The sequence below is a fragment of the Chrysemys picta genome, chromosome 6, assembly GCF_011386835.1.
Source record: "Chrysemys picta bellii isolate R12L10 chromosome 6, ASM1138683v2, whole genome shotgun sequence".
Classification (NCBI taxonomy): domain Eukaryota; kingdom Metazoa; phylum Chordata; order Testudines; family Emydidae; genus Chrysemys; species Chrysemys picta.
Window position 1 is genome coordinate 102,128,686 of NC_088796.1, and position 7,342 is coordinate 102,136,027.

Genomic DNA, 7,342 nt, shown 5'->3' on the forward strand with positions numbered 1-7,342 from the left:
TATATTAAGGGTCTGTAGATTGCATCAGAAACTCAGGTCTTGTCTGAGTCAAAGGAGAGCTCTTCTGCATGGAGTCCTGTTTAGTGAAGTCAGGTCTCTGGGATCAAGGGTCTTGCTTTTAATTGTCAGGGCCTTCTTGGTTGGAGAACTTCCAGAAACTGGTCCTCAGAACTGGATCGTATTGTCTGTGGTTCCATGAAGGGGCACAATAAATCAAGCCCTTTTACTCAGCAAAAAGGAAGCCACTGGAGTCCTTAGAATCCTGACTGCCAAGCCATAATTGGGATGGTTCATGCTCTACACTAAAGCAGCCTGAGTCAGCTACAAGCTTTGCTGGGCAATCCACTTTCACTTACTCCATTCAAATCAAATTCGCTGCTCTGGGAATAGACCCGAGATGGTCCTCAACTGGTTTTAACTTGGTCTGTCTAATGCACTTGAAACAGTACAAGTTGACTTTGAATTCTGTTAGGGTGGAGTGGGCTGCCAAATCAGTTTACCAAACTCCAATACATGAGACAACAGCTTTCGTTAACCCTAGAGCAATCTACTTTAAGAAAACTCCCACTTTTGTACCCGGATAACTCTGTTTCAGGGGGGAGGATAAGGAGGGCTTAATGACCCTGACCAATCGGTTCTTAGGAAGAGTCCAAGCTTGTGCATGAATAGTTGCTTATTCCACAAGTGTGACTGTGCAGAGGCAACAATCTCAAAGTACTACAGTTACTAGTACCTTCTTCTTACAGCTTTTGTAAAGCGCTTTTTCTGTTAAAAGATGTTATGTAAATGCAAATCATTTGGGAGCAGCCACTGAAAATGCTAGAATATTTCATTTCTTAAACATAGTTCCATCTAAACTAGGAAGTATTGTAGCTTAAAAAGAATAAGGACTGGAATAAGGAACTTCACAGTTAAGAATGTATTACATGATTCAATAGCAGCAAACCCTGCCATGTTTAAAAACAATATTTATTTAAAATCTCTTAATTCTGGTAATAGAAATAATTTTAGCACATGCGGCTTGTCAGCAATAATATTAACCATCATTTCTAAGATTAAGGCTGATTTAAAACACAGTTCTTTAGATGCAGCTGCTTTCACCGCGAATAGTACTAGACTATAGACAGGGGCGTTACTTAGGGTTATCATACGTCCGGTTTTTCCCGGACATGTCTGGCTTTTCAGCAATCAAACCCCCGTCCGGGGGGAATTGCCAAAAAGCCGAACATGTCCAGGAAAATGCCGGCCGGGCACTTCCCCTCCCACGGCGGCTCTGTTCCTCCCCGGACTCTTCGGCTCTGTTTAAGAGCCGAGCTGCCCGAGCACTATGGGTTTCAGGCAGCCCCCTTGCCTCCGGACCCCAGCCGCCGGCCGGGCACTTCCCCTCCCAGGCTCCGGCGGCGCAGGGTCCGGAGGCATGGGGGCTGCCCGAAGCCGGTAGCGCTCGGGCAGCTCGGCTCTTAAACAGAACCGAAGAGTCAGGGGAGGAGCAGAGCCTCCGGCCACGGCGACTCTGCTCCTCCCCTGACTCTTTGGCTCTGTTTAAGAGCCGAGCGCTATGGGCTTCGGGCAGCCCCCATGCCTCCGGACCCTGCGCCGCCGGAGCCCGGGAGGGGAAGTGCCCAGCCGGGGGTGCAGGGTCCGGAGGCATAGGGGCTGCCCGAAGCCCAAGCGCTACCGGCTTCACGGTTTGCCGGGCAGCCTCCAGACCCTGCGCCCCCGGCTGGGCGCTTCCCCTCCCGGGCTCCAGCTGCGCTGGGGAAGCGCCGGCCGGGGGCGCAGGGTCTGGGGGCTGCCCGGCAAACCGTGAAGCCGGTAGCGCTCGGGCAGCCCTTTTCGTGTGGCTGGGAGTGGGAGGGAGGAGGGGGCGGAGTTAGGACGGGGAAGGGGCGGGGCTGGGGTGGGGAAATGGGCGGGGCCAGGGCCCGTGGAGGGTCCTCTTTTTTTGTTTGCTAAATATGGTAACCCTACCTTACTTCACCCACAAAACTTCAGTGCCAGTTCTGTGTGTGGAATGATGATAAGATTGGGCCCTAAATCCCTGATACTGGGAAGTGATATGTATCTCAGCATCTGTTGACATCAGTGTAAATTGAGGTTTCTTAGCACTTCCCAGGAGGCACTCAGCAGATCAAAGTATTGGGCCTGAAGTCTCTTAAAGAATGTGATCCTGCAATGATTACACATATAAAAATTCCCATTGACTTTAGTGGGAGTTAAGCATTCATACGGACTTCAGGGTTGTGTATAATTTCCAAAGTCTCTACCACATAGGGTCCTAGATATAAATTTATTAAACTGAATGGTTAGTATATTTTTAAAACATAATCTGGGACAATATAAAAATGAGGAAAATCCTAGCAAAAGGTCAACTCATACACTACTTGAACACCCCAAACTCTCATTGGCTCCAGTGAGAGGCTGGGCTAGACAAGAAATGCAGAATTAGGCCCAAACTTTCTCAAAGTTTTCTCCAAAAGAGCAAAATTTGGTAGATTGAGAACCAACTATATATGCACATACAATTCCTATTGAAGTCAAGGCCATGCATTCTGGAGAAGAATTTGGATCGAGATGTCAAAAGTGGTCTCTTTTTAGTTGCTTTTGTGGGTACTGTATGTTTGGTAGGAATATAAATATAGGAATATCTGAAATATGGGCTAAATCACCCTTTTCCTTGCACAGTCACAAAGAAAAAATAAGTATATTTTTTCCACAGCGTTGAAGCCTTAGTAAACACTAGTCCTTCTCCCTTCTTGGGTGAGTGATTTACAGGTTTGGATAGGGTTAGGGAGTGTAAGGGTAACCTGAGAGTCACTGGATATTGCTCCTGTCATAGATCAGGACTCGAAGTATATGGCCCTTGTCATCCTGGCCCCTGACCCTGTCATCATGTGACCGGGGCCAAGAAATAAAATCTCAGAGCTGTCTTCAATACCCTGATGAGCTCACACTTGGTGCCATTTGGAGGAACATTGGAGGCACATTTACCAGTCCAGCGCATAGTTTACCTTCAAGTATTTTTAACCTCCACATACTGGAGTGCAGGGAACCCTTGTGCCATAAAATTCTGCATCATGTAGTGAGTGCAGACCCTCATCAGAGGGTCCTCAAATCCTGCCTTCCCCTCATTACAAGTTTCATTGAGTCAGAGCTCTCCATAGTAGGGAAGCATTTGTCTCACAATGACTAGAAATAGGTGTTTTGGTTTTGGACAAACTGGTGTAAATGTGAAAACATTTACATAATCTAAACTGTTTTGAGGATAATACTTAAAGATGAGTAAAGTGTTTACATATCTGGTGCTATATTGTTTTTGTTTAACAAAGAGCCAACAAGACAGCAGTGAATTGATCTGCAGTGAGAAACTACCTTCACAACCAGAAGGGTTGAACATTGTCTGAACCTAAAAGCCCGTGACATGATGAGCACCTGCAGTCCCCATTCACATTAATGGGATTCAGTGCATCATGGAATCAGGCCCTTTATTTGTTTAAATTAAATCCTTCATTCTGCACAGCAAAGTCCAGGCCGTGACTTCATATCCACTCACTCTGTTTTGATTTTACTTGCCTGCAGATTTTATTGTCCCTGAATATAGTTAATACATGCTTGATTTGTCCATGTACCAGGGTAAGCAATCTGATGGCATTTATGCATTACTGAGCTGTTAATTTGATTTAATTTTTGAGCACATAAAAATGGAGATTGCAAATAGATTTGGATCGGTGAGCCATGACTACGTATAAAATAATGGAATCCCAGGAAGGTTTTAATATCACAAGGTTTTTTTTCTTTATTCTAAGATTCATTCTCCTTGAAAACTGTCATCAGGCTTGCACGTTCCTACACCGCAAACTCCCACTGACTTCAGGAGGAGTTCTGAGAATAGAATTACTGAAGAATTGGGCCCCAAGTGACACAGTTTAAATATCCATGGCTTAAGGATCCTAGCATTGGATTCTTATTTGAAACCAACCTTTTTAGGTTCTCCCAACATTAATTACAATAAAGGACTTTAATTATCTGGTCAAACATTCTGGGTAATATAATACAAAAACTGTGGGAAAAGTCTTCAGCTGGTGTGACTCAGGGTGGTTCAGTTGAAGTCAATAGAGGATCTGACCCAACATCTTTTTCTTTAGCCTTAAATGTGTAAAGCTAGTATTTTATATTACTACCTGGGTGTGTTCATGTTATAGGACTTGTTCTAAAAGATCTGAAAATCTTTCCGTTTACTTTAATAGATTAGGTCCTAATTTGTGTGAGCAACAGGGCACAGTTAAAGTTGGTGCTTGAACTGAGGGATAACAATAATATGTAGTGGTTATCTTCGAAGCAGTTTTACAAACATTAACTAAAGTATTATTATCCACATTTTACAGATGAGAAAACAGAGTCAGAGACCTTAAATAACTTGCCAAGACCTCATTGTGAATCTACAGTAAAACAAAGCTAGAATTAGAAATTTGGGAGTTCTCATCCCTCAGATATGAGCTCAGATCATGCCTCCCTGGATATTCTTGGGTTAGTGTTGGAAATCTAACTGGGAATTTGCTGACTTTGTGTGTGTAAATTTTCAGCTCTCATACAGCATTAACAACATTTTTTGCAGGAGGAAGACATTTTAGAAATGGAAGCGTGTGTGTGCTTCACAGCTACATAATGCAAATTACATCAGAATTTTCTCCAAAATTTCAAAGAAAAAAGGTTTAAGGAGTTGAACACTAAGGCTGTGTCTACACTATGGACCTTACAGCGTCACAGCTGTACCACTGCAGCTGTGCCACTGTAAGGTCTCCCGTGTAGCTGCTCTATGCTGCTGGGAGAGAGCTCTCCCGCCCGCATAATTAAACCACACCCAATAAGCAGCAGTAGCTATGTCGGCAGGAGATATATTCAAAACAATGGGTCAAATCCAACCTACTGATTGTGCATATATGCAAAATCAGGAAGCCACACAGCTCCTTTCTATCTATTCTGCGCTGCCCCCAAATCTGCAGAGGACCTGGAGTTACAGAGAAGGCATTTCAATGGGATGTTTTCCATATGTTTTAGCAATTATGGTCCTAATCTGTCTATCCCGCCTCTCACACATTATTATTTCTGCACCTGGCAGACATAATCTGCAGAGAAGGATAATAATTGGGATTGTAGCCTATCTGAATATGGGCTCACAGTAATGCATTTTTGGCTCATGTCCAAACCAGAAACACTTAGGGCCTATATTTGGTCCTCTGTGAACAAACTGGAATAGAATAGTTCTATCAACACTACTACAGCTCAGCCTCTGAACCTCTTGCCATATTTTGTCCATTAAGAATATGGCACAGTGGAAAAAATCCTATTACTCGGTATTTCACTATTAAGAAAAATGTGCTCTCATACAATTCCACTAAAATGTATTAGGTCATTGACCCTGCCAGCAGGTAGGGGATCTTGGGGGACAACTACTGCACTGGTGGGGTACAAAATAAACTTTATTAAGAAAATGCAAAAACAGGGAAAATTCAATAGTGAGGGGTATGGGGTTTGTTAAGGTAGACAATTGGGGAGGGGTTTCTTTTAGTAAATAGGATAGGGGGTTTCAATAGTGGGGTACAATACAGTGGGGTACAATACAGTTGGTAACCAATTAACACTGAAGTATAAATGTAACAGGTAGCTAACAATTTCTATGTAAAGAGTGTGTCACAGCAGCATATAACCAACTAACAGTATGGGTAAAATGTGTTAAATAACCAACAACTTTAGGTAAAAAATGTGTCACAGTGGTGTAAATGTAAAATGTGAGGTGTGTTAGAGAGAAAAGGGGTAACCAATGGGGTTTTATGCTAGACTTCAGTAATACAATTGAGGTTTGGCAGCAGTGGGAACGGGGTGAGCACGTGGGGGAAGGGATTAAAAGAGAGAGAGAGAGAGAGAGAAAGAAAGTGGTAGAGAAGTTAGGGTTACCATATTTAAAAAATAAAAAAAGAGGACACTCCACGGGCCCTAGCCCCCCCCCTTTCCCAAGCCCTTTCCCCACCCCTTCCCCAAAGTCCCCGCCCTAACTCCCCCTCCTCCCTCCCAGCCTCGCGAAAAGGGCTGCCCGAGCGCTACCGGCTTTACGGTTTGCCGGGCAGCCTCCAGACCCTGCGCCCCTGGCCGGCGCTTCCCCAGCGCAGCTGGAGCCTGGGAGGGGAAGCGCCCAGCCCAGGGCGCAGGGTCTGGAGGCTGCCCGGCAAACCATGAAGCCGGTAGCACTCGGGCTTCGGGCAGCCCCTATGCCTCCGGACCCTGCGCCCCCGGGCGGGCACTTCTCCTCCCTGGCTCCAGCTGCTCTGCTCCTCCCCAGACTCAGACTTCGGCTCTGTTTAAGAGCCAAGCTGCCCGAGCCAGCGCTACCGGCTTCGGGCAGCCCCCATGCCTCCGGACCCCAGCCGCCGGCTAGGCACTTCTCCTCCCCGGCTCCAGCTGCTCTGCTCCGGCGGCGCAGGGTCCGGAGGCACGGGGGCTGCCTGAAGACGGTAGCGCTGGCTCGGGCAGCTTGGCTCTTAAACAGAGCCAAAGTCTGAGTCCGGGGAGGAGCAGAGCAGCCGCGGGAGAGGAAGTGCCCAGCCGGTATTTTTCCCGGACATGTTCGGCTTTTTGGCAATTCCCCCCGGACGGGGGTTTGATTGCCGAAAAGCCGGACATGTCCGGGAAAAACTGGACCTATGGTAACCCTAAGAGAAGTGAGGTTGGGGGATGGGGGAAGAGGAGCACGTGGTGGAGGGAGATTTAAACTCAGGGAGACACAGAGAGCAGACAGGCTGCAAGTTTAAACAGCAGAGAGACAATTATACAGAACACAGTAAAATCTTATGTATGATTTAACTTAACCAAGACTACACAAATTAGCAAGTAACAAAACACAATGCAACAATTCTTTAAGCCTAACTTACAGAGTACAATGCAAGCAATTTCCTAAACCTAACTTAACCACAGCTATGCAAAATGAAATTACAACTTATCTAGACTAAAAGCTAAATCTAACCTAATGGGTGCACCTTATACTAGGGGTAGTTCCAGAGGGCAGGCTGGTGTGTGCTCAGGATACAGCTCCAAGGGGGAGGGAGAGGGGGATTAACTAGTGGTGGCTGCAGCAGTGGGGTGGCTGCAAGCTGGCAGCCCAGGAAACAGTCCAAGAAGGCACATGCTTATTTCTAGCAGCAAAGGCGCTGCGGAGCAAGAAACAGATTACAGATACAGACCAAGGAGTTAGCTTGGGTCTGCCTGCTGGGGGAAAGAAAGCCAGCAGGTAAAACAAGGGGAGTGTGCAAGAGGTTTTTCCTTACCAATCCCCAAAGCAGCAGCAGGA

The 7,342-nt window shown here is 46.1% G+C and overlaps 1 protein-coding gene across 1 annotated transcript in view; it reads right to left on the reverse strand.

Annotated features, from left to right (window-relative positions):
* The window catches only part of FOCAD (focadhesin), a 196,483-nt gene extending 189,141 nt beyond the window's left edge, over positions 1 to 7,342 (reverse strand). Inside the window, exon 1 of the mRNA XM_065549450.1 lies at positions 7,320 to 7,342. The gene's annotated coding sequence lies outside the window, so the exon portion shown is untranslated. The remainder of the gene's footprint in view (positions 1 to 7,319) is intronic.